A 24,046-nucleotide genomic window follows, 5' to 3' on the forward strand; every position below is an offset into this window, starting at 1 on the left:
TCAAGAAAAAGAGATACATGCTCACGTGAATGGCGGGGCCGCTTTGAAGGAAGAGGAGATGGTTTTGCGGTTTTGGACTGCTGATGCGACAGTGTTGCGTGGCCCGTTAGCTCAGTGGGCTATAGCGTCGTGCTAGTAACACGGTCATGGGTTCGATCCCTCCACAGGCCATTCCATTTTCTTCGCTAACAGGAAATGCAGTCTTCTGCGAGACTCTGCCAGGCAGATTCCAAAATTACCTGCACATCGAGCTACAAGTCTGAACGTTTCACTCAGTTGTCGTCAACGGCCGGCTCCCTTTCGATTAATGAAGTTAAGCAGAGGTGGGCGTGGTTAGTGATTTGATGGGTGATAGGCGGGAACTCTGCGTGCTATTGGACCTTTCCACTTTCACCCCCACCCTCCCCCTTTTGTGTTACAGTGTTGTTGTGCTATGGTGCCTCCCTCAGCAATTTAAATTACGTTAACGAACATATGATCCAAAATTTAAAGAGGTTGTTTGCAAAAAGAGCGAAAGTTAAGTGCCAGAACGACTTTGGCAATAACACAACCGTACGAATCCACAGATAATTTCTCAAATATCGTAGATAACACCATAGCGAAGCAGTGAGATTTCCGAAATTTGTAAATGAAAATTTTGCTTTTCGTATTGAAAAGGAAAGGTACTCTTGATTACCTTATTTCTCGCAGCCGATTGTCGTACTTCGCCTGTCATATCGGCCCCACTGCCGAGCGGCAGCGAGCGGCAGTCGAGCAAAGTCGGGCCAAGTCGACACACGATGAAGTGAAATCAACTGAAGGACCCGCCCACGTAGCTGGAACGAGGCGAGAGACGAGCAGATATTACTTGGTGCGCGACACTTGGCAATTTCGAGGATCGCATGGTGTTGAACACACACTATTGCGCTACGCAAAAATGACAATGCTCCTGCGGGGGCCGGGAATCGAACCCGGATCAACTGCTTGGGAAGCAACCATGCTGACCGTTACACCACCACCGCACTGCGCTGCAGGCTTCCTGTGTCGTGATCCGTTGCCGCCCCTGCTGCCACCAGAGGCCGAAGCGAATCTGCTGCAGGCGCCCTGCCCGCCAGCACATCCGAACGCTTTGCCACGCTGCTTCCAGGGCGAGGCACCGTAACTAGACGCAGGATTGACTTCCGCTGAGAAGTCCACCGTTTCGTGTTCGGCATGGTGGGAAAAGAATTCTGAAATTAGAACTACTTAGTGAGGCTGGCGGTGGCGAGTATTCCTGTGTGCCTCCCTGGCGCAGTGGGCAGCGCGTGGCCTCTTCTTAAGGGCGTACGTTCGATCCTCACCTCAGCCATCTCATTTTCTCTCCACGACGGTGAAACGCACAGCATAGCTTTTGCGAGGTAAGGCCGTATTTGCCGTTTATTACCACCTAGGCTTCTTTGCGTCAACGTGAGAGTGTTTGTTTCCAGTTATTACTAATTACAGTTTTACTAGTTGCACTCGAGACTGAAAGCGATGTTTGTGTAGTATGACTTGGGCGCTTTGGGAGTGAGTAAGCGGGATCGTGGCGGCGGACAGAGTTCAGCGTTGGCGCCAGATTCGGCCGTGAAGTTGCGTGGAGGAGAAGTATTTCTCGACGCATACACACGTAGTGGATACTTGAGGTATGTCCGGTATGGTCTAGTGGCTAGGATACCTGGCTTTCACCCAGGAGGCCCGGCTTCGATTCCCGGTACCGGAATGTGAATTTTCTGGGCTGGGATGAGAAAACCTGTCACGGCCGTTTTTCGTCTTCGTGGTGTTGCTGCTCTGGGTTCCAAGTATAAGTTGAGAGAAAGTCAAGAAAAAGAGATACATGCTCACGTGAATGGCGGGGCCGCTTTGAAGGAAGAGGAGATGGTTTTGCGGTTTTGGACTGCTGATGCGACAGTGTTGCGTGGCCCGTTAGCTCAGTGGGCTATAGCGTCGTGCTAGTAACACGGTCATGGGTTCGATCCCTCCACAGGCCATTCCATTTTCTTCGCTAACAGGAAATGCAGTCTTCTGCGAGACTCTGCCAGGCAGATTCCAAAATTACCTGCACATCGAGCTACAAGTCTGAACGTTTCACTCAGTTGTCGTCAACGGCCGGCTCCCTTTCGATTAATGAAGTTAAGCAGAGGTGGGCGTGGTTAGTGATTTGATGGGTGATAGGCGGGAACTCTGCGTGCTATTGGACCTTTCCACTTTCACCCCCACCCTCCCCCTTTTGTGTTACAGTGTTGTTGTGCTATGGTGCCTCCCTCAGCAATTTAAATTACGTTAACGAACATATGATCCAAAATTTAAAGAGGTTGTTTGCAAAAAGAGCGAAAGTTAAGTGCCAGAACGACTTTGGCAATAACACAACCGTACGAATCCACAGATAATTTCTCAAATATCGTAGATAACACCATAGCGAAGCAGTGAGATTTCCGAAATTTGTAAATGAAAATTTTGCTTTTCGTATTGAAAAGGAAAGGTACTCTTGATTACCTTATTTCTCGCAGCCGATTGTCGTACTTCGCCTGTCATATCGGCCCCACTGCCGAGCGGCAGCGAGCGGCAGTCGAGCAAAGTCGGGCCAAGTCGACACACGATGAAGTGAAATCAACTGAAGGACCCGCCCACGTAGCTGGAACGAGGCGAGAGACGAGCAGATATTACTTGGTGCGCGACACTTGGCAATTTCGAGGATCGCATGGTGTTGAACACACACTATTGCGCTACGCAAAAATGACAATGCTCCTGCGGGGGCCGGGAATCGAACCCGGATCAACTGCTTGGGAAGCAACCATGCTGACCGTTACACCACCACCGCACTGCGCTGCAGGCTTCCTGTGTCGTGATCCGTTGCCGCCCCTGCTGCCACCAGAGGCCGAAGCGAATCTGCTGCAGGCGCCCTGCCCGCCAGCACATCCGAACGCTTTGCCACGCTGCTTCCAGGGCGAGGCACCGTAACTAGACGCAGGATTGACTTCCGCTGAGAAGTCCACCGTTTCGTGTTCGGCATGGTGGGAAAAGAATTCTGAAATTAGAACTACTTAGTGAGGCTGGCGGTGGCGAGTATTCCTGTGTGCCTCCCTGGCGCAGTGGGCAGCGCGTGGCCTCTTCTTAAGGGCGTACGTTCGATCCTCACCTCAGCCATCTCATTTTCTCTCCACGACGGTGAAACGCACAGCATAGCTTTTGCGAGGTAAGGCCGTATTTGCCGTTTATTACCACCTAGGCTTCTTTGCGTCAACGTGAGAGTGTTTGTTTCCAGTTATTACTAATTACAGTTTTACTAGTTGCACTCGAGACTGAAAGCGATGTTTGTGTAGTATGACTTGGGCGCTTTGGGAGTGAGTAAGCGGGATCGTGGCGGCGGACAGAGTTCAGCGTTGGCGCCAGATTCGGCCGTGAAGTTGCGTGGAGGAGAAGTATTTCTCGACGCATACACACGTAGTGGATACTTGAGGTATGTCCGGTATGGTCTAGTGGCTAGGATACCTGGCTTTCACCCAGGAGGCCCGGCTTCGATTCCCGGTACCGGAATGTGAATTTTCTGGGCTGGGATGAGAAAACCTGTCACGGCCGTTTTTCGTCTTCGTGGTGTTGCTGCTCTGGGTTCCAAGTATAAGTTGAGAGAAAGTCAAGAAAAAGAGATACATGCTCACGTGAATGGCGGGGCCGCTTTGAAGGAAGAGGAGATGGTTTTGCGGTTTTGGACTGCTGATGCGACAGTGTTGCGTGGCCCGTTAGCTCAGTGGGCTATAGCGTCGTGCTAGTAACACGGTCATGGGTTCGATCCCTCCACAGGCCATTCCATTTTCTTCGCTAACAGGAAATGCAGTCTTCTGCGAGACTCTGCCAGGCAGATTCCAAAATTACCTGCACATCGAGCTACAAGTCTGAACGTTTCACTCAGTTGTCGTCAACGGCCGGCTCCCTTTCGATTAATGAAGTTAAGCAGAGGTGGGCGTGGTTAGTGATTTGATGGGTGATAGGCGGGAACTCTGCGTGCTATTGGACCTTTCCACTTTCACCCCCACCCTCCCCCTTTTGTGTTACAGTGTTGTTGTGCTATGGTGCCTCCCTCAGCAATTTAAATTACGTTAACGAACATATGATCCAAAATTTAAAGAGGTTGTTTGCAAAAAGAGCGAAAGTTAAGTGCCAGAACGACTTTGGCAATAACACAACCGTACGAATCCACAGATAATTTCTCAAATATCGTAGATAACACCATAGCGAAGCAGTGAGATTTCCGAAATTTGTAAATGAAAATTTTGCTTTTCGTATTGAAAAGGAAAGGTACTCTTGATTACCTTATTTCTCGCAGCCGATTGTCGTACTTCGCCTGTCATATCGGCCCCACTGCCGAGCGGCAGCGAGCGGCAGTCGAGCAAAGTCGGGCCAAGTCGACACACGATGAAGTGAAATCAACTGAAGGACCCGCCCACGTAGCTGGAACGAGGCGAGAGACGAGCAGATATTACTTGGTGCGCGACACTTGGCAATTTCGAGGATCGCATGGTGTTGAACACACACTATTGCGCTACGCAAAAATGACAATGCTCCTGCGGGGGCCGGGAATCGAACCCGGATCAACTGCTTGGGAAGCAACCATGCTGACCGTTACACCACCACCGCACTGCGCTGCAGGCTTCCTGTGTCGTGATCCGTTGCCGCCCCTGCTGCCACCAGAGGCCGAAGCGAATCTGCTGCAGGCGCCCTGCCCGCCAGCACATCCGAACGCTTTGCCACGCTGCTTCCAGGGCGAGGCACCGTAACTAGACGCAGGATTGACTTCCGCTGAGAAGTCCACCGTTTCGTGTTCGGCATGGTGGGAAAAGAATTCTGAAATTAGAACTACTTAGTGAGGCTGGCGGTGGCGAGTATTCCTGTGTGCCTCCCTGGCGCAGTGGGCAGCGCGTGGCCTCTTCTTAAGGGCGTACGTTCGATCCTCACCTCAGCCATCTCATTTTCTCTCCACGACGGTGAAACGCACAGCATAGCTTTTGCGAGGTAAGGCCGTATTTGCCGTTTATTACCACCTAGGCTTCTTTGCGTCAACGTGAGAGTGTTTGTTTCCAGTTATTACTAATTACAGTTTTACTAGTTGCACTCGAGACTGAAAGCGATGTTTGTGTAGTATGACTTGGGCGCTTTGGGAGTGAGTAAGCGGGATCGTGGCGGCGGACAGAGTTCAGCGTTGGCGCCAGATTCGGCCGTGAAGTTGCGTGGAGGAGAAGTATTTCTCGACGCATACACACGTAGTGGATACTTGAGGTATGTCCGGTATGGTCTAGTGGCTAGGATACCTGGCTTTCACCCAGGAGGCCCGGCTTCGATTCCCGGTACCGGAATGTGAATTTTCTGGGCTGGGATGAGAAAACCTGTCACGGCCGTTTTTCGTCTTCGTGGTGTTGCTGCTCTGGGTTCCAAGTATAAGTTGAGAGAAAGTCAAGAAAAAGAGATACATGCTCACGTGAATGGCGGGGCCGCTTTGAAGGAAGAGGAGATGGTTTTGCGGTTTTGGACTGCTGATGCGACAGTGTTGCGTGGCCCGTTAGCTCAGTGGGCTATAGCGTCGTGCTAGTAACACGGTCATGGGTTCGATCCCTCCACAGGCCATTCCATTTTCTTCGCTAACAGGAAATGCAGTCTTCTGCGAGACTCTGCCAGGCAGATTCCAAAATTACCTGCACATCGAGCTACAAGTCTGAACGTTTCACTCAGTTGTCGTCAACGGCCGGCTCCCTTTCGATTAATGAAGTTAAGCAGAGGTGGGCGTGGTTAGTGATTTGATGGGTGATAGGCGGGAACTCTGCGTGCTATTGGACCTTTCCACTTTCACCCCCACCCTCCCCCTTTTGTGTTACAGTGTTGTTGTGCTATGGTGCCTCCCTCAGCAATTTAAATTACGTTAACGAACATATGATCCAAAATTTAAAGAGGTTGTTTGCAAAAAGAGCGAAAGTTAAGTGCCAGAACGACTTTGGCAATAACACAACCGTACGAATCCACAGATAATTTCTCAAATATCGTAGATAACACCATAGCGAAGCAGTGAGATTTCCGAAATTTGTAAATGAAAATTTTGCTTTTCGTATTGAAAAGGAAAGGTACTCTTGATTACCTTATTTCTCGCAGCCGATTGTCGTACTTCGCCTGTCATATCGGCCCCACTGCCGAGCGGCAGCGAGCGGCAGTCGAGCAAAGTCGGGCCAAGTCGACACACGATGAAGTGAAATCAACTGAAGGACCCGCCCACGTAGCTGGAACGAGGCGAGAGACGAGCAGATATTACTTGGTGCGCGACACTTGGCAATTTCGAGGATCGCATGGTGTTGAACACACACTATTGCGCTACGCAAAAATGACAATGCTCCTGCGGTGGCCGGGAATCGAACCCGGATCAACTGCTTGGGAAGCAACCATGCTGACCGTTACACCACCACCGCACTGCGCTGCAGGCTTCCTGTGTCGTGATCCGTTGCCGCCCCTGCTGCCACCAGAGGCCGAAGCGAATCTGCTGCAGGCGCCCTGCCCGCCAGCACATCCGAACGCTTTGCCACGCTGCTTCCAGGGCGAGGCACCGTAACTAGACGCAGGATTGACTTCCGCTGAGAAGTCCACCGTTTCGTGTTCGGCATGGTGGGAAAAGAATTCTGAAATTAGAACTACTTAGTGAGGCTGGCGGTGGCGAGTATTCCTGTGTGCCTCCCTGGCGCAGTGGGCAGCGCGTGGCCTCTTCTTAAGGGCGTACGTTCGATCCTCACCTCAGCCATCTCATTTTCTCTCCACGACGGTGAAACGCACAGCATAGCTTTTGCGAGGTAAGGACGTATTTGCCGTTTATTAACACCTAGGCTTCTTTGCGTCAACGTGAGAGTGTTTGTTTCCAGTTATTACTAATTACAGTTTTACTAGTTGCACTCGAGACTGAAAGCGATGTTTGTGTAGTATGACTTGGGCGCTTTGGGAGTGAGTAAGCGGGATCGTGGCGGCGGACAGAGTTCAGCGTTGGCGCCAGATTCGGCCGTGAAGTTGCGTGGAGGAGAAGTATTTCTCGACGCATACACACGTAGTGGATACTTGAGGTATGTCCGGTATGGTCTAGTGGCTAGGATACCTGGCTTTCACCCAGGAGGCCCGGCTTCGATTCCCGGTACCGGAATGTGAATTTTCTGGGCTGGGATGAGAAAACCTGTCACGGCCGTTTTTCGTCTTCGTGGTGTTGCTGCTCTGGGTTCCAAGTATAAGTTGAGAGAAAGTCAAGAAAAAGAGATACATGCTCACGTGAATGGCGGGGCCGCTTTGAAGGAAGAGGAGATGGTTTTGCGGTTTTGGACTGCTGATGCGACAGTGTTGCGTGGCCCGTTAGCTCAGTGGGCTATAGCGTCGTGCTAGTAACACGGTCATGGGTTCGATCCCTCCACAGGCCATTCCATTTTCTTCGCTAACAGGAAATGCAGTCTTCTGCGAGACTCTGCCAGGCAGATTCCAAAATTACCTGCACATCGAGCTACAAGTCTGAACGTTTCACTCAGTTGTCGTCAACGGCCGGCTCCCTTTCGATTAATGAAGTTAAGCAGAGGTGGGCGTGGTTAGTGATTTGATGGGTGATAGGCGGGAACTCTGCGTGCTATTGGACCTTTCCACTTTCACCCCCACCCTCCCCCTTTTGTGTTACAGTGTTGTTGTGCTATGGTGCCTCCCTCAGCAATTTAAATTACGTTAACGAACATATGATCCAAAATTTAAAGAGGTTGTTTGCAAAAAGAGCGAAAGTTAAGTGCCAGAACGACTTTGGCAATAACACAACCGTACGAATCCACAGATAATTTCTCAAATATCGTAGATAACACCATAGCGAAGCAGTGAGATTTCCGAAATTTGTAAATGAAAATTTTGCTTTTCGTATTGAAAAGGAAAGGTACTCTTGATTACCTTATTTCTCGCAGCCGATTGTCGTACTTCGCCTGTCATATCGGCCCCACTGCCGAGCGGCAGCGAGCGGCAGTCGAGCAAAGTCGGGCCAAGTCGACACACGATGAAGTGAAATCAACTGAAGGACCCGCCCACGTAGCTGGAACGAGGCGAGAGACGAGCAGATATTACTTGGTGCGCGACACTTGGCAATTTCGAGGATCGCATGGTGTTGAACACACACTATTGCGCTACGCAAAAATGACAATGCTCCTGCGGTGGCCGGGAATCGAACCCGGATCAACTGCTTGGGAAGCAACCATGCTGACCGTTACACCACCACCGCACTGCGCTGCAGGCTTCCTGTGTCGTGATCCGTTGCCGCCCCTGCTGCCACCAGAGGCCGAAGCGAATCTGCTGCAGGCGCCCTGCCCGCCAGCACATCCGAACGCTTTGCCACGCTGCTTCCAGGGCGAGGCACCGTAACTAGACGCAGGATTGACTTCCGCTGAGAAGTCCACCGTTTCGTGTTCGGCATGGTGGGAAAAGAATTCTGAAATTAGAACTACTTAGTGAGGCTGGCGGTGGCGAGTATTCCTGTGTGCCTCCCTGGCGCAGTGGGCAGCGCGTGGCCTCTTCTTAAGGGCGTACGTTCGATCCTCACCTCAGCCATCTCATTTTCTCTCCACGACGGTGAAACGCACAGCATAGCTTTTGCGAGGTAAGGACGTATTTGCCGTTTATTAACACCTAGGCTTCTTTGCGTCAACGTGAGAGTGTTTGTTTCCAGTTATTACTAATTACAGTTTTACTAGTTGCACTCGAGACTGAAAGCGATGTTTGTGTAGTATGACTTGGGCGCTTTGGGAGTGAGTAAGCGGGATCGTGGCGGCGGACAGAGTTCAGCGTTGGCGCCAGATTCGGCCGTGAAGTTGCGTGGAGGAGAAGTATTTCTCGACGCATACACACGTAGTGGATACTTGAGGTATGTCCGGTATGGTCTAGTGGCTAGGATACCTGGCTTTCACCCAGGAGGCCCGGCTTCGATTCCCGGTACCGGAATGTGAATTTTCTGGGCTGGGATGAGAAAACCTGTCACGGCCGTTTTTCGTCTTCGTGGTGTTGCTGCTCTGGGTTCCAAGTATAAGTTGAGAGAAAGTCAAGAAAAAGAGATACATGCTCACGTGAATGGCGGGGCCGCTTTGAAGGAAGAGGAGATGGTTTTGCGGTTTTGGACTGCTGATGCGACAGTGTTGCGTGGCCCGTTAGCTCAGTGGGCTATAGCGTCGTGCTAGTAACACGGTCATGGGTTCGATCCCTCCACAGGCCATTCCATTTTCTTCGCTAACAGGAAATGCAGTCTTCTGCGAGACTCTGCCAGGCAGATTCCAAAATTACCTGCACATCGAGCTACAAGTCTGAACGTTTCACTCAGTTGTCGTCAACGGCCGGCTCCCTTTCGATTAATGAAGTTAAGCAGAGGTGGGCGTGGTTAGTGATTTGATGGGTGATAGGCGGGAACTCTGCGTGCTATTGGACCTTTCCACTTTCACCCCCACCCTCCCCCTTTTGTGTTACAGTGTTGTTGTGCTATGGTGCCTCCCTCAGCAATTTAAATTACGTTAACGAACATATGATCCAAAATTTAAAGAGGTTGTTTGCAAAAAGAGCGAAAGTTAAGTGCCAGAACGACTTTGGCAATAACACAACCGTACGAATCCACAGATAATTTCTCAAATATCGTAGATAACACCATAGCGAAGCAGTGAGATTTCCGAAATTTGTAAATGAAAATTTTGCTTTTCGTATTGAAAAGGAAAGGTACTCTTGATTACCTTATTTCTCGCAGCCGATTGTCGTACTTCGCCTGTCATATCGGCCCCACTGCCGAGCGGCAGCGAGCGGCAGTCGAGCAAAGTCGGGCCAAGTCGACACACGATGAAGTGAAATCAACTGAAGGACCCGCCCACGTAGCTGGAACGAGGCGAGAGACGAGCAGATATTACTTGGTGCGCGACACTTGGCAATTTCGAGGATCGCATGGTGTTGAACACACACTATTGCGCTACGCAAAAATGACAATGCTCCTGCGGTGGCCGGGAATCGAACCCGGATCAACTGCTTGGGAAGCAACCATGCTGACCGTTACACCACCACCGCACTGCGCTGCAGGCTTCCTGTGTCGTGATCCGTTGCCGCCCCTGCTGCCACCAGAGGCCGAAGCGAATCTGCTGCAGGCGCCCTGCCCGCCAGCACATCCGAACGCTTTGCCACGCTGCTTCCAGGGCGAGGCACCGTAACTAGACGCAGGATTGACTTCCGCTGAGAAGTCCACCGTTTCGTGTTCGGCATGGTGGGAAAAGAATTCTGAAATTAGAACTACTTAGTGAGGCTGGCGGTGGCGAGTATTCCTGTGTGCCTCCCTGGCGCAGTGGGCAGCGCGTGGCCTCTTCTTAAGGGCGTACGTTCGATCCTCACCTCAGCCATCTCATTTTCTCTCCACGACGGTGAAACGCACAGCATAGCTTTTGCGAGGTAAGGACGTATTTGCCGTTTATTAACACCTAGGCTTCTTTGCGTCAACGTGAGAGTGTTTGTTTCCAGTTATTACTAATTACAGTTTTACTAGTTGCACTCGAGACTGAAAGCGATGTTTGTGTAGTATGACTTGGGCGCTTTGGGAGTGAGTAAGCGGGATCGTGGCGGCGGACAGAGTTCAGCGTTGGCGCCAGATTCGGCCGTGAAGTTGCGTGGAGGAGAAGTATTTCTCGACGCATACACACGTAGTGGATACTTGAGGTATGTCCGGTATGGTCTAGTGGCTAGGATACCTGGCTTTCACCCAGGAGGCCCGGCTTCGATTCCCGGTACCGGAATGTGAATTTTCTGGGCTGGGATGAGAAAACCTGTCACGGCCGTTTTTCGTCTTCGTGGTGTTGCTGCTCTGGGTTCCAAGTATAAGTTGAGAGAAAGTCAAGAAAAAGAGATACATGCTCACGTGAATGGCGGGGCCGCTTTGAAGGAAGAGGAGATGGTTTTGCGGTTTTGGACTGCTGATGCGACAGTGTTGCGTGGCCCGTTAGCTCAGTGGGCTATAGCGTCGTGCTAGTAACACGGTCATGGGTTCGATCCCTCCACAGGCCATTCCATTTTCTTCGCTAACAGGAAATGCAGTCTTCTGCGAGACTCTGCCAGGCAGATTCCAAAATTACCTGCACATCGAGCTACAAGTCTGAACGTTTCACTCAGTTGTCGTCAACGGCCGGCTCCCTTTCGATTAATGAAGTTAAGCAGAGGTGGGCGTGGTTAGTGATTTGATGGGTGATAGGCGGGAACTCTGCGTGCTATTGGACCTTTCCACTTTCACCCCCACCCTCCCCCTTTTGTGTTACAGTGTTGTTGTGCTATGGTGCCTCCCTCAGCAATTTAAATTACGTTAACGAACATATGATCCAAAATTTAAAGAGGTTGTTTGCAAAAAGAGCGAAAGTTAAGTGCCAGAACGACTTTGGCAATAACACAACCGTACGAATCCACAGATAATTTCTCAAATATCGTAGATAACACCATAGCGAAGCAGTGAGATTTCCGAAATTTGTAAATGAAAATTTTGCTTTTCGTATTGAAAAGGAAAGGTACTCTTGATTACCTTATTTCTCGCAGCCGATTGTCGTACTTCGCCTGTCATATCGGCCCCACTGCCGAGCGGCAGCGAGCGGCAGTCGAGCAAAGTCGGGCCAAGTCGACACACGATGAAGTGAAATCAACTGAAGGACCCGCCCACGTAGCTGGAACGAGGCGAGAGACGAGCAGATATTACTTGGTGCGCGACACTTGGCAATTTCGAGGATCGCATGGTGTTGAACACACACTATTGCGCTAAGCAAAAATGACAATGCTCCTGCGGGGGCCGGGAATCGAACCCGGATCAACTGCTTGGGAAGCAACCATGCTGACCGTTACACCACCACCGCACTGCGCTGCAGGCTTCCTGTGTCGTGATCCGTTGCCGCCCCTGCTGCCACCAGAGGCCGAAGCGAATCTGCTGCAGGCGCCCTGCCCGCCAGCACATCCGAACGCTTTGCCACGCTGCTTCCAGGGCGAGGCACCGTAACTAGACGCAGGATTGACTTCCGCTGAGAAGTCCACCGTTTCGTGTTCGGCATGGTGGGAAAAGAATTCTGAAATTAGAACTACTTAGTGAGGCTGGCGGTGGCGAGTATTCCTGTGTGCCTCCCTGGCGCAGTGGGCAGCGCGTGGCCTCTTCTTAAGGGCGTACGTTCGATCCTCACCTCAGCCATCTCATTTTCTCTCCACGACGGTGAAACGCACAGCATAGCTTTTGCGAGGTAAGGACGTATTTGCCGTTTATTAACACCTAGGCTTCTTTGCGTCAACGTGAGAGTGTTTGTTTCCAGTTATTACTAATTACAGTTTTACTAGTTGCACTCGAGACTGAAAGCGATGTTTGTGTAGTATGACTTGGGCGCTTTGGGAGTGAGTAAGCGGGATCGTGGCGGCGGACAGAGTTCAGCGTTGGCGCCAGATTCGGCCGTGAAGTTGCGTGGAGGAGAAGTATTTCTCGACGCATACACACGTAGTGGATACTTGAGGTATGTCCGGTATGGTCTAGTGGCTAGGATACCTGGCTTTCACCCAGGAGGCCCGGCTTCGATTCCCGGTACCGGAATGTGAATTTTCTGGGCTGGGATGAGAAAACCTGTCACGGCCGTTTTTCGTCTTCGTGGTGTTGCTGCTCTGGGTTCCAAGTATAAGTTGAGAGAAAGTCAAGAAAAAGAGATACATGCTCACGTGAATGGCGGGGCCGCTTTGAAGGAAGAGGAGATGGTTTTGCGGTTTTGGACTGCTGATGCGACAGTGTTGCGTGGCCCGTTAGCTCAGTGGGCTATAGCGTCGTGCTAGTAACACGGTCATGGGTTCGATCCCTCCACAGGCCATTCCATTTTCTTCGCTAACAGGAAATGCAGTCTTCTGCGAGACTCTGCCAGGCAGATTCCAAAATTACCTGCACATCGAGCTACAAGTCTGAACGTTTCACTCAGTTGTCGTCAACGGCCGGCTCCCTTTCGATTAATGAAGTTAAGCAGAGGTGGGCGTGGTTAGTGATTTGATGGGTGATAGGCGGGAACTCTGCGTGCTATTGGACCTTTCCACTTTCACCCCCACCCTCCCCCTTTTGTGTTACAGTGTTGTTGTGCTATGGTGCCTCCCTCAGCAATTTAAATTACGTTAACGAACATATGATCCAAAATTTAAAGAGGTTGTTTGCAAAAAGAGCGAAAGTTAAGTGCCAGAACGACTTTGGCAATAACACAACCGTACGAATCCACAGATAATTTCTCAAATATCGTAGATAACACCATAGCGAAGCAGTGAGATTTCCGAAATTTGTAAATGAAAATTTTGCTTTTCGTATTGAAAAGGAAAGGTACTCTTGATTACCTTATTTCTCGCAGCCGATTGTCGTACTTCGCCTGTCATATCGGCCCCACTGCCGAGCGGCAGCGAGCGGCAGTCGAGCAAAGTCGGGCCAAGTCGACACACGATGAAGTGAAATCAACTGAAGGACCCGCCCACGTAGCTGGAACGAGGCGAGAGACGAGCAGATATTACTTGGTGCGCGACACTTGGCAATTTCGAGGATCGCATGGTGTTGAACACACACTATTGCGCTAAGCAAAAATGACAATGCTCCTGCGGGGGCCGGGAATCGAACCCGGATCAACTGCTTGGGAAGCAACCATGCTGACCGTTACACCACCACCGCACTGCGCTGCAGGCTTCCTGTGTCGTGATCCGTTGCCGCCCCTGCTGCCACCAGAGGCCGAAGCGAATCTGCTGCAGGCGCCCTGCCCGCCAGCACATCCGAACGCTTTGCCACGCTGCTTCCAGGGCGAGGCACCGTAACTAGACGCAGGATTGACTTCCGCTGAGAAGTCCACCGTTTCGTGTTCGGCATGGTGGGAAAAGAATTCTGAAATTAGAACTACTTAGTGAGGCTGGCGGTGGCGAGTATTCCTGTGTGCCTCCCTGGCGCAGTGGGCAGCGCGTGGCCTCTTCTTAAGGGCGTACGTTCGATCCTCACCTCAGCCATCTCATTTTCTCTCCACGACGGTGAAACGCACAGCATAGCTTTTGCGAGGTAAGGACGTATTTGCCGTTTATTAACACCTAGGCTTCTTTGCGTCAACGTGAGAGTGTTTGTTTCCAGTTATTACTAATTACAGTTTTACTAGTTGCACTCGAGACTGAAAGCGATGTTTGTGTAGTATGACTTGGGCGCTTTGGGAGTGAGTAAGCGGGATCGTGGCGGCGGACAGAGTTCAGCGTTGGCGCCAGATTCGGCCGTGAAGTTGCGTGGAGGAGAAGTATTTCTCGACGCATACACACGTAGTGGATACTTGAGGTATGTCCGGTATGGTCTAGTGGCTAGGATACCTGGCTTTCACCCAGGAGGCCCGGCTTCGATTCCCGGTACCGGAATGTGAATTTTCTGGGCTGGGATGAGAAAACCTGTCACGGCCGTTTTTCGTCTTCGTGGTGTTGCTGCTCTGGGTTCCAAGTATAAGTTGAGAGAAAGTCAAGAAAAAGAGATACATGCTCACGTGAATGGCGGGGCCGCTTTGAAGGAAGAGGAGATGGTTTTGCGGTTTTGGACTGCTGATGCGACAGTGTTGCGTGGCCCGTTAGCTCAGTGGGCTATAGCGTCGTGCTAGTAACACGGTCATGGGTTCGATCCCTCCACAGGCCATTCCATTTTCTTCGCTAACAGGAAATGCAGTCTTCTGCGAGACTCTGCCAGGCAGATTCCAAAATTACCTGCACATCGAGCTACAAGTCTGAACGTTTCACTCAGTTGTCGTCAACGGCCGGCTCCCTTTCGATTAATGAAGTTAAGCAGAGGTGGGCGTGGTTAGTGATTTGATGGGTGATAGGCGGGAACTCTGCGTGCTATTGGACCTTTCCACTTTCACCCCCACCCTCCCCCTTTTGTGTTACAGTGTTGTTGTGCTATGGTGCCTCCCTCAGCAATTTAAATTACGTTAACGAACATATGATCCAAAATTTAAAGAGGTTGTTTGCAAAAAGAGCGAAAGTTAAGTGCCAGAACGACTTTGGCAATAACACAACCGTACGAATCCACAGATAATTTCTCAAATATCGTAGATAACACCATAGCGAAGCAGTGAGATTTCCGAAATTTGTAAATGAAAATTTTGCTTTTCGTATTGAAAAGGAAAGGTACTCTTGATTACCTTATTTCTCGCAGCCGATTGTCGTACTTCGCCTGTCATATCGGCCCCACTGCCGAGCGGCAGCGAGCGGCAGTCGAGCAAAGTCGGGCCAAGTCGACACACGATGAAGTGAAATCAACTGAAGGACCCGCCCACGTAGCTGGAACGAGGCGAGAGACGAGCAGATATTACTTGGTGCGCGACACTTGGCAATTTCGAGGATCGCATGGTGTTGAACACACACTATTGCGCTAAGCAAAAATGACAATGCTCCTGCGGGGGCCGGGAATCGAACCCGGATCAACTGCTTGGGAAGCAACCATGCTGACCGTTACACCACCACCGCACTGCGCTGCAGGCTTCCTGTGTCGTGATCCGTTGCCGCCCCTGCTGCCACCAGAGGCCGAAGCGAATCTGCTGCAGGCGCCCTGCCCGCCAGCACATCCGAACGCTTTGCCACGCTGCTTCCAGGGCGAGGCACCGTAACTAGACGCAGGATTGACTTCCGCTGAGAAGTCCACCGTTTCGTGTTCGGCATGGTGGGAAAAGAATTCTGAAATTAGAACTACTTAGTGAGGCTGGCGGTGGCGAGTATTCCTGTGTGCCTCCCTGGCGCAGTGGGCAGCGCGTGGCCTCTTCTTAAGGGCGTACGTTCGATCCTCACCTCAGCCATCTCATTTTCTCTCCACGACGGTGAAACGCACAGCATAGCTTTTGCGAGGTAAGGACGTATTTGCCGTTTATTAACACCTAGGCTTCTTTGCGTCAACGTGAGAGTGTTTGTTTCCAGTTATTACTAATTACAGTTTTACTAGTTGCACTCGAGACTGAAAGCGATGTTTGTGTAGTATGACTTGGGCGCTTTGGGAGTGAGTAAGCGGGATCGTGGCGGCGGACAGAGTTCAGCGTTGGCGCCAGATTCGGCCGTGAAGTTGCGTGGAGGAGAAGTATTTCTCGACGCATACACACGTAGTGGATACTTGAGGTATGTCCGGTATGGTCTAGTGGCTAGGATACCTGGCTTTCACCCAGGAGGCCCGGCTTCGATTCCCGGTACCGGAATGTGAATTTTCTGGGCTGGGATGAGAAAACCTGTCACGGCCGTTTTTCGTCTTCGTGGTGTTGCTGCTCTGGGTTCCAAGTATAAGTTGAGAGAAAGTCAAGAAAAAGAGATACATGCTCACGTGAATGGCGGGGCCGCTTTGAAGGAAGAGGAGATGGTTTTGCGGTTTTGGACTGCTGATGCGACAGTGTTGCGTGGCCCGTTAGCTCAGTGGGCTATAGCGTCGTGCTAGTAACACGGTCATGGGTTCGATCCCTCCACAGGCCATTCCATTTTCTTCGCTAACAGGAAATGCAGTCTTCTGCGAGACTCTGCCAGGCAGATTCCAAAATTACCTGCACATCGAGCTACAAGTCTGAACGTTTCACTCAGTTGTCGTCAACGGCCGGCTCCCTTTCGATTAATGAAGTTAAGCAGAGGTGGGCGTGGTTAGTGATTTGATGGGTGATAGGCGGGAACTCTGCGTGCTATTGGACCTTTCCACTTTCACCCCCACCCTCCCCCTTTTGTGTTACAGTGTTGTTGTGCTATGGTGCCTCCCTCAGCAATTTAAATTACGTTAACGAACATATGATCCAAAATTTAAAGAGGTTGTTTGCAAAAAGAGCGAAAGTTAAGTGCCAGAACGACTTTGGCAATAACACAACCGTACGAATCCACAGATAATTTCTCAAATATCGTAGATAACACCATAGCGAAGCAGTGAGATTTCCGAAATTTGTAAATGAAAATTTTGCTTTTCGTATTGAAAAGGAAAGGTACTCTTGATTACCTTATTTCTCGCAGCCGATTGTCGTACTTCGCCTGTCATATCGGCCCCACTGCCGAGCGGCAGCGAGCGGCAGTCGAGCAAAGTCGGGCCAAGTCGACACACGATGAAGTGAAATCAACTGAAGGACCCGCCCACGTAGCTGGAACGAGGCGAGAGACGAGCAGATATTACTTGGTGCGCGACACTTGGCAATTTCGAGGATCGCATGGTGTTGAACACACACTATTGCGCTAAGCAAAAATGACAATGCTCCTGCGGGGGCCGGGAATCGAACCCGGATCAACTGCTTGGGAAGCAACCATGCTGACCGTTACACCACCACCGCACTGCGCTGCAGGCTTCCTGTGTCGTGATCCGTTGCCGCCCCTGCTGCCACCAGAGGCCGAAGCGAATCTGCTGCAGGCGCCCTGCCCGCCAGCACATCCGAACGCTTTGCCACGCTGCTTCCAGGGCGAGGCACCGTAACTAGACGCAGGATTGACTTCCGCTGAGAAGTCCACCGTTTCGTGTTCGGCATGGTGGGAAAAGAATTCTGAAATTAGAACTACTTAGTGAGGCTGGCGGTGGCGAGTATTCCTGTGTGCCTCCCTGGCGCAGTGGGCAGCGCGTGGCCTCTTCTTAAGGGCGTACGTTCGATCCTCACCTCAGCCATCTCATTTTCTCTCCACGACGGTGAAACGCACAGCATAGCTTTTGCGAGGTAAGGACGTATTTGCCGTTTATTAACACCTAGGCTTCTTTGCGTCAACGTGAGAGTGTTTGTTTCCAGTTATTACTAATTACAGTTTTACTAGTTGCACTCGAGACTGAAAGCGATGTTTGTGTAGTATGACTTGGGCGCTTTGGGAGTGAGTAAGCGGGATCGTGGCGGCGGACAGAGTTCAGCGTTGGCGCCAGATTCGGCCGTGAAGTTGCGTGGAGGAGAAGTATTTCTCGACGCATACACACGTAGTGGATACTTGAGGTATGTCCGGTATGGTCTAGTGGCTAGGATACCTGGCTTTCACCCAGGAGGCCCGGCTTCGATTCCCGGTACCGGAATGTGAATTTTCTGGGCTGGGATGAGAAAACCTGTCACGGCCGTTTTTCGTCTTCGTGGTGTTGCTGCTCTGGGTTCCAAGTATAAGTTGAGAGAAAGTCAAGAAAAAGAGATACATGCTCACGTGAATGGCGGGGCCGCTTTGAAGGAAGAGGAGATGGTTTTGCGGTTTTGGACTGCTGATGCGACAGTGTTGCGTGGCCCGTTAGCTCAGTGGGCTATAGCGTCGTGCTAGTAACACGGTCATGGGTTCGATCCCTCCACAGGCCATTCCATTTTCTTCGCTAACAGGAAATGCAGTCTTCTGCGAGACTCTGCCAGGCAGATTCCAAAATTACCTGCACATCGAGCTACAAGTCTGAACGTTTCACTCAGTTGTCGTCAACGGCCGGCTCCCTTTCGATTAATGAAGTTAAGCAGAGGTGGGCGTGGTTAGTGATTTGATGGGTGATAGGCGGGAACTCTGCGTGCTATTGGACCTTTCCACTTTCACCCCCACCCTCCCCCTTTTGTGTTACAGTGTTGTTGTGCTATGGTGCCTCCCTCAGCAATTTAAATTACGTTAACGAACATATGATCCAAAATTTAAAGAGGTTGTTTGCAAAAAGAGCGAAAGTTAAGTGCCAGAACGACTTTGGCAATAACACAACCGTACGAATCCACAGATAATTTCTCAAATATCGTAGATAACACCATAGCGAAGCAGTGAGATTTCCGAAATTTGTAAATGAAAATTTTGCTTTTCGTATTGAAAAGGAAAGGTACTCTTGATTACCTTATTTCTCGCAGCCGATTGTCGTACTTCGCCTGTCATATCGGCCCCACTGCCGAGCGGCAGCGAGCGGCAGTCGAGCAAAGTCGGGCCAAGTCGACACACGATGAAGTGAAATCAACTGAAGGACCCGCCCACGTAGCTGGAACGAGGCGAGAGACGAGCAGATATTACTTGGTGCGCGACACTTGGCAATTTCGAGGATCGCATGGTGTTGAACACACACTATTGCGCTACGCAAAAATGACAATGCTCCTGCGGTGGCCGGGAATCGAACCCGGATCAACTGCTTGGGAAGCAACCATGCTGACCGTTACACCACCACCGCACTGCGCTGCAGGCTTCCTGTGTCGTGATCCGTTGCCGCCCCTGCTGCCACCAGAGGCCGAAGCGAATCTGCTGCAGGCGCCCTGCCCGCCAGCACATCCGAACGCTTTGCCACGCTGCTTCCAGGGCGAGGCACCGTAACTAGACGCAGGATTGACTTCCGCTGAGAAGTCCACCGTTTCGTGTTCGGCATGGTGGGAAAAGAATTCTGAAATTAGAACTACTTAGTGAGGCTGGCGGTGGCGAGTATTCCTGTGTGCCTCCCTGGCGCAGTGGGCAGCGCGTGGCCTCTTCTTAAGGGCGTACGTTCGATCCTCACCTCAGCCATCTCATTTTCTCTCCACGACGGTGAAACGCACAGCATAGCTTTTGCGAGGTAAGGACGTATTTGCCGTTTATTAACACCTAGGCTTCTTTGCGTCAACGTGAGAGTGTTTGTTTCCAGTTATTACTAATTACAGTTTTACTAGTTGCACTCGAGACTGAAAGCGATGTTTGTGTAGTATGACTTGGGCGCTTTGGGAGTGAGTAAGCGGGATCGTGGCGGCGGACAGAGTTCAGCGTTGGCGCCAGATTCGGCCGTGAAGTTGCGTGGAGGAGAAGTATTTCTCGACGCATACACACGTAGTGGATACTTGAGGTATGTCCGGTATGGTCTAGTGGCTAGGATACCTGGCTTTCACCCAGGAGGCCCGGCTTCGATTCCCGGTACCGGAATGTGAATTTTCTGGGCTGGGATGAGAAAACCTGTCACGGCCGTTTTTCGTCTTCGTGGTGTTGCTGCTCTGGGTTCCAAGTATAAGTTGAGAGAAAGTCAAGAAAAAGAGATACATGCTCACGTGAATGGCGGGGCCGCTTTGAAGGAAGAGGAGATGGTTTTGCGGTTTTGGACTGCTGATGCGACAGTGTTGCGTGGCCCGTTAGCTCAGTGGGCTATAGCGTCGTGCTAGTAACACGGTCATGGGTTCGATCCCTCCACAGGCCATTCCATTTTCTTCGCTAACAGGAAATGCAGTCTTCTGCGAGACTCTGCCAGGCAGATTCCAAAATTACCTGCACATCGAGCTACAAGTCTGAACGTTTCACTCAGTTGTCGTCAACGGCCGGCTCCCTTTCGATTAATGAAGTTAAGCAGAGGTGGGCGTGGTTAGTGATTTGATGGGTGATAGGCGGGAACTCTGCGTGCTATTGGACCTTTCCACTTTCACCCCCACCCTCCCCCTTTTGTGTTACAGTGTTGTTGTGCTATGGTGCCTCCCTCAGCAATTTAAATTACGTTAACGAACATATGATCCAAAATTTAAAGAGGTTGTTTGCAAAAAGAGCGAAAGTTAAGTGCCAGAACGACTTTGGCAATAACACAACCGTACGAATCCACAGATAATTTCTCAAATATCGTAGATAACACCATAGCGAAGCAGTGAGATTTCCGAAATTTGTAAATGAAAATTTTGCTTTTCGTATTGAAAAGGAAAGGTACTCTTGATTACCTTATTTCTCGCAGCCGATTGTCGTACTTCGCCTGTCATATCGGCCCCACTGCCGAGCGGCAGCGAGCGGCAGTCGAGCAAAGTCGGGCCAAGTCGACACACGATGAAGTGAAATCAACTGAAGGACCCGCCCACGTAGCTGGAACGAGGCGAGAGACGAGCAGATATTACTTGGTGCGCGACACTTGGCAATTTCGAGGATCGCATGGTGTTGAACACACACTATTGCGCTAAGCAAAAATGACAATGCTCCTGCGGGGGCCGGGAATCGAACCCGGATCAACTGCTTGGGAAGCAACCATGCTGACCGTTACACCACCACCGCACTGCGCTGCAGGCTTCCTGTGTCGTGATCCGTTGCCGCCCCTGCTGCCACCAGAGGCCGAAGCGAATCTGCTGCAGGCGCCCTGCCCGCCAGCACATCCGAACGCTTTGCCACGCTGCTTCCAGGGCGAGGCACCGTAACTAGACGCAGGATTGACTTCCGCTGAGAAGTCCACCGTTTCGTGTTCGGCATGGTGGGAAAAGAATTCTGAAATTAGAACTACTTAGTGAGGCTGGCGGTGGCGAGTATTCCTGTGTGCCTCCCTGGCGCAGTGGGCAGCGCGTGGCCTCTTCTTAAGGGCGTACGTTCGATCCTCACCTCAGCCATCTCATTTTCTCTCCACGACGGTGAAACGCACAGCATAGCTTTTGCGAGGTAAGGACGTATTTGCCGTTTATTAACACCTAGGCTTCTTTGCGTCAACGTGAGAGTGTTTGTTTCCAGTTATTACTAATTACAGTTTTACTAGTTGCACTCGAGACTGAAAGCGATGTTTGTGTAGTATGACTTGGGCGCTTTGGGAGTGAGTAAGCGGGATCGTGGCGGCGGACAGAGTTCAGCGTTGGCGCCAGATTCGGCCGTGAAGTTGCGTGGAGGAGAAGTATTTCTCGACGCATACACACGTAGTGGATACTTGAGGTATGTCCGGTATGGTCTAGTGGCTAGGATACCTGGCTTTCACCCAGGAGGCCCGGCTTCGATTCCCGGTACCGGAATGTGAATTTTCTGGGCTGGGATGAGAAAACCTGTCACGGCCGTTTTTCGTCTTCGTGGTGTTGCTGCTCTGGGTTCCAAGTATAAGTTGAGAGAAAGTCAAGAAAAAGAGATACATGCTCACGTGAATGGCGGGGCCGCTTTGAAGGAAGAGGAGATGGTTTTGCGGTTTTGGACTGCTGATGCGACAGTGTTGCGTGGCCCGTTAGCTCAGTGGGCTATAGCGTCGTGCTAGTAACACGGTCATGGGTTCGATCCCTCCACAGGCCATTCCATTTTCTTCGCTAACAGGAAATGCAGTCTTCTGCGAGACTCTGCCAGGCAGATTCCAAAATTACCTGCACATCGAGCTACAAGTCTGAACGTTTCACTCAGTTGTCGTCAACGGCCGGCTCCCTTTCGATTAATGAAGTTAAGCAGAGGTGGGCGTGGTTAGTGATTTGATGGGTGATAGGCGGGAACTCTGCGTGCTATTGGACCTTTCCACTTTCACCCCCACCCTCCCCCTTTTGTGTTACAGTGTTGTTGTGCTATGGTGCCTCCCTCAGCAATTTAAATTACGTTAACGAACATATGATCCAAAATTTAAAGAGGTTGTTTGCAAAAAGAGCGAAAGTTAAGTGCCAGAACGACTTTGGCAATAACACAACCGTACGAATCCACAGATAATTTCTCAAATATCGTAGATAACACCATAGCGAAGCAGTGAGATTTCCGAAATTTGTAAATGAAAATTTTGCTTTTCGTATTGAAAAGGAAAGGTACTCTTGATTACCTTATTTCTCGCAGCCGATTGTCGTACTTCGCCTGTCATATCGGCCCCACTGCCGAGCGGCAGCGAGCGGCAGTCGAGCAAAGTCGGGCCAAGTCGACACACGATGAAGTGAAATCAACTGAAGGACCCGCCCACGTAGCTGGAACGAGGCGAGAGACGAGCAGATATTACTTGGTGCGCGACACTTGGCAATTTCGAGGATCGCATGGTGTTGAACACACACTATTGCGCTAAGCAAAAATGACAATGCTCCTGCGGGGGCCGGGAATCGAACCCGGATCAACTGCTTGGGAAGCAACCATGCTGACCGTTACACCACCACCGCACTGCGCTGCAGGCTTCCTGTGTCGTGATCCGTTGCCGCCCCTGCTGCCACCAGAGGCCGAAGCGAATCTGCTGCAGGCGCCCTGCCCGCCAGCACATCCGAACGCTTTGCCACGCTGCTTCCAGGGCGAGGCACCGTAACTAGACGCAGGATTGACTTCCGCTGAGAAGTCCACCGTTTCGTGTTCGGCATGGTGGGAAAAGAATTCTGAAATTAGAACTACTTAGTGAGGCTGGCGGTGGCGAGTATTCCTGTGTGCCTCCCTGGCGCAGTGGGCAGCGCGTGGCCTCTTCTTAAGGGCGTACGTTCGATCCTCACCTCAGCCATCTCATTTTCTCTCCACGACGGTGAAACGCACAGCATAGCTTTTGCGAGGTAAGGACGTATTTGCCGTTTATTAACACCTAGGCTTCTTTGCGTCAACGTGAGAGTGTTTGTTTCCAGTTATTACTAATTACAGTTTTACTAGTTGCACTCGAGACTGAAAGCGATGTTTGTGTAGTATGACTTGGGCGCTTTGGGAGTGAGTAAGCGGGATCGTGGCGGCGGACAGAGTTCAGCGTTGGCGCCAGATTCGGCCGTGAAGTTGCGTGGAGGAGAAGTATTTCTCGACGCATACACACGTAGTGGATACTTGAGGTATGTCCGGTATGGTCTAGTGGCTAGGATACCTGGCTTTCACCCAGGAGGCCCGGCTTCGATTCCCGGTACCGGAATGTGAATTTTCTGGGCTGGGATGAGAAAACCTGTCACGGCCGTTTTTCGTCTTCGTGGTGTTGCTGCTCTGGGTTCCAAGTATAAGTTGAGAGAAAGTCAAGAAAAAGAGATACATGCTCACGTGAATGGCGGGGCCGCTTTGAAGGAAGAGGAGATGGTTTTGCGGTTTTGGACTGCTGATGCGACAGTGTTGCGTGGCCCGTTAGCTCAGTGGGCTATAGCGTCGTGCTAGTAACACGGTCATGGGTTCGATCCCTCCACAGGCCATTCCATTTTCTTCGCTAACAGGAAATGCAGTCTTCTGCGAGACTCTGCCAGGCAGATTCCAAAATTACCTGCACATCGAGCTACAAGTCTGAACGTTTCACTCAGTTGTCGTCAACGGCCGGCTCCCTTTCGATTAATGAAGTTAAGCAGAGGTGGGCGTGGTTAGTGATTTGATGGGTGATAGGCGGGAACTCTGCGTGCTATTGGACCTTTCCACTTTCACCCCCACCCTCCCCCTTTTGTGTTACAGTGTTGTTGTGCTATGGTGCCTCCCTCAGCAATTTAAATTACGT

At 51.1% G+C, this 24,046-nt stretch overlaps 26 non-coding genes across 26 annotated transcripts; 13 read left to right on the forward strand and 13 right to left on the reverse strand.

Moving 5' to 3' along the window:
- Nucleotides 1-929: 929 nt before the first annotated feature.
- Trnag-ccc (transfer RNA glycine (anticodon CCC)) lies at nt 930-1,001 on the reverse strand. Its single transcript has one exon. It is a non-coding gene; the product is annotated as a tRNA-Gly (tRNA).
- Nucleotides 1,002-1,645: 644 nt separating this feature from the next.
- On the forward strand, nt 1,646-1,717 carry Trnae-uuc (transfer RNA glutamic acid (anticodon UUC)). Its single transcript has one exon. It is a non-coding gene; the product is annotated as a tRNA-Glu (tRNA).
- A 1,026-nt stretch (nt 1,718-2,743) lies between these two features.
- Nucleotides 2,744-2,815, reverse strand: Trnag-ccc (transfer RNA glycine (anticodon CCC)). Its single transcript has one exon. It is a non-coding gene; the product is annotated as a tRNA-Gly (tRNA).
- A 644-nt stretch (nt 2,816-3,459) lies between these two features.
- On the forward strand, nt 3,460-3,531 carry Trnae-uuc (transfer RNA glutamic acid (anticodon UUC)). Its single transcript has one exon. It is a non-coding gene; the product is annotated as a tRNA-Glu (tRNA).
- Nucleotides 3,532-4,557: 1,026 nt separating this feature from the next.
- Nucleotides 4,558-4,629, reverse strand: Trnag-ccc (transfer RNA glycine (anticodon CCC)). The gene has a single exon. It is a non-coding gene; the product is annotated as a tRNA-Gly (tRNA).
- Nucleotides 4,630-5,273: 644 nt separating this feature from the next.
- Trnae-uuc (transfer RNA glutamic acid (anticodon UUC)) lies at nt 5,274-5,345 on the forward strand. Its single transcript has one exon. It is a non-coding gene; the product is annotated as a tRNA-Glu (tRNA).
- Nucleotides 5,346-6,371: 1,026 nt separating this feature from the next.
- Nucleotides 6,372-6,443, reverse strand: Trnag-ccc (transfer RNA glycine (anticodon CCC)). The gene has a single exon. It is a non-coding gene; the product is annotated as a tRNA-Gly (tRNA).
- Nucleotides 6,444-7,087: 644 nt separating this feature from the next.
- On the forward strand, nt 7,088-7,159 carry Trnae-uuc (transfer RNA glutamic acid (anticodon UUC)). The gene has a single exon. It is a non-coding gene; the product is annotated as a tRNA-Glu (tRNA).
- Nucleotides 7,160-8,185: 1,026 nt separating this feature from the next.
- Trnag-ccc (transfer RNA glycine (anticodon CCC)) lies at nt 8,186-8,257 on the reverse strand. The gene has a single exon. It is a non-coding gene; the product is annotated as a tRNA-Gly (tRNA).
- Nucleotides 8,258-8,901: 644 nt separating this feature from the next.
- Nucleotides 8,902-8,973, forward strand: Trnae-uuc (transfer RNA glutamic acid (anticodon UUC)). The gene has a single exon. It is a non-coding gene; the product is annotated as a tRNA-Glu (tRNA).
- Nucleotides 8,974-9,999: 1,026 nt separating this feature from the next.
- Trnag-ccc (transfer RNA glycine (anticodon CCC)) lies at nt 10,000-10,071 on the reverse strand. The gene has a single exon. It is a non-coding gene; the product is annotated as a tRNA-Gly (tRNA).
- A 644-nt stretch (nt 10,072-10,715) lies between these two features.
- Nucleotides 10,716-10,787, forward strand: Trnae-uuc (transfer RNA glutamic acid (anticodon UUC)). Its single transcript has one exon. It is a non-coding gene; the product is annotated as a tRNA-Glu (tRNA).
- Nucleotides 10,788-11,813: 1,026 nt separating this feature from the next.
- On the reverse strand, nt 11,814-11,885 carry Trnag-ccc (transfer RNA glycine (anticodon CCC)). Its single transcript has one exon. It is a non-coding gene; the product is annotated as a tRNA-Gly (tRNA).
- A 644-nt stretch (nt 11,886-12,529) lies between these two features.
- On the forward strand, nt 12,530-12,601 carry Trnae-uuc (transfer RNA glutamic acid (anticodon UUC)). Its single transcript has one exon. It is a non-coding gene; the product is annotated as a tRNA-Glu (tRNA).
- A 1,026-nt stretch (nt 12,602-13,627) lies between these two features.
- On the reverse strand, nt 13,628-13,699 carry Trnag-ccc (transfer RNA glycine (anticodon CCC)). The gene has a single exon. It is a non-coding gene; the product is annotated as a tRNA-Gly (tRNA).
- Nucleotides 13,700-14,343: 644 nt separating this feature from the next.
- Nucleotides 14,344-14,415, forward strand: Trnae-uuc (transfer RNA glutamic acid (anticodon UUC)). Its single transcript has one exon. It is a non-coding gene; the product is annotated as a tRNA-Glu (tRNA).
- Nucleotides 14,416-15,441: 1,026 nt separating this feature from the next.
- Nucleotides 15,442-15,513, reverse strand: Trnag-ccc (transfer RNA glycine (anticodon CCC)). Its single transcript has one exon. It is a non-coding gene; the product is annotated as a tRNA-Gly (tRNA).
- A 644-nt stretch (nt 15,514-16,157) lies between these two features.
- Trnae-uuc (transfer RNA glutamic acid (anticodon UUC)) lies at nt 16,158-16,229 on the forward strand. The gene has a single exon. It is a non-coding gene; the product is annotated as a tRNA-Glu (tRNA).
- A 1,026-nt stretch (nt 16,230-17,255) lies between these two features.
- Trnag-ccc (transfer RNA glycine (anticodon CCC)) lies at nt 17,256-17,327 on the reverse strand. The gene has a single exon. It is a non-coding gene; the product is annotated as a tRNA-Gly (tRNA).
- Nucleotides 17,328-17,971: 644 nt separating this feature from the next.
- On the forward strand, nt 17,972-18,043 carry Trnae-uuc (transfer RNA glutamic acid (anticodon UUC)). Its single transcript has one exon. It is a non-coding gene; the product is annotated as a tRNA-Glu (tRNA).
- A 1,026-nt stretch (nt 18,044-19,069) lies between these two features.
- Nucleotides 19,070-19,141, reverse strand: Trnag-ccc (transfer RNA glycine (anticodon CCC)). The gene has a single exon. It is a non-coding gene; the product is annotated as a tRNA-Gly (tRNA).
- Nucleotides 19,142-19,785: 644 nt separating this feature from the next.
- Trnae-uuc (transfer RNA glutamic acid (anticodon UUC)) lies at nt 19,786-19,857 on the forward strand. Its single transcript has one exon. It is a non-coding gene; the product is annotated as a tRNA-Glu (tRNA).
- A 1,026-nt stretch (nt 19,858-20,883) lies between these two features.
- Trnag-ccc (transfer RNA glycine (anticodon CCC)) lies at nt 20,884-20,955 on the reverse strand. The gene has a single exon. It is a non-coding gene; the product is annotated as a tRNA-Gly (tRNA).
- Nucleotides 20,956-21,599: 644 nt separating this feature from the next.
- Nucleotides 21,600-21,671, forward strand: Trnae-uuc (transfer RNA glutamic acid (anticodon UUC)). The gene has a single exon. It is a non-coding gene; the product is annotated as a tRNA-Glu (tRNA).
- A 1,026-nt stretch (nt 21,672-22,697) lies between these two features.
- Trnag-ccc (transfer RNA glycine (anticodon CCC)) lies at nt 22,698-22,769 on the reverse strand. Its single transcript has one exon. It is a non-coding gene; the product is annotated as a tRNA-Gly (tRNA).
- A 644-nt stretch (nt 22,770-23,413) lies between these two features.
- Trnae-uuc (transfer RNA glutamic acid (anticodon UUC)) lies at nt 23,414-23,485 on the forward strand. The gene has a single exon. It is a non-coding gene; the product is annotated as a tRNA-Glu (tRNA).
- Nucleotides 23,486-24,046: the final 561 nt, after the last annotated feature.

Source organism: Schistocerca nitens, chromosome 9 (assembly GCF_023898315.1).
Source record: "Schistocerca nitens isolate TAMUIC-IGC-003100 chromosome 9, iqSchNite1.1, whole genome shotgun sequence".
Classification (NCBI taxonomy): domain Eukaryota; kingdom Metazoa; phylum Arthropoda; class Insecta; order Orthoptera; family Acrididae; genus Schistocerca; species Schistocerca nitens.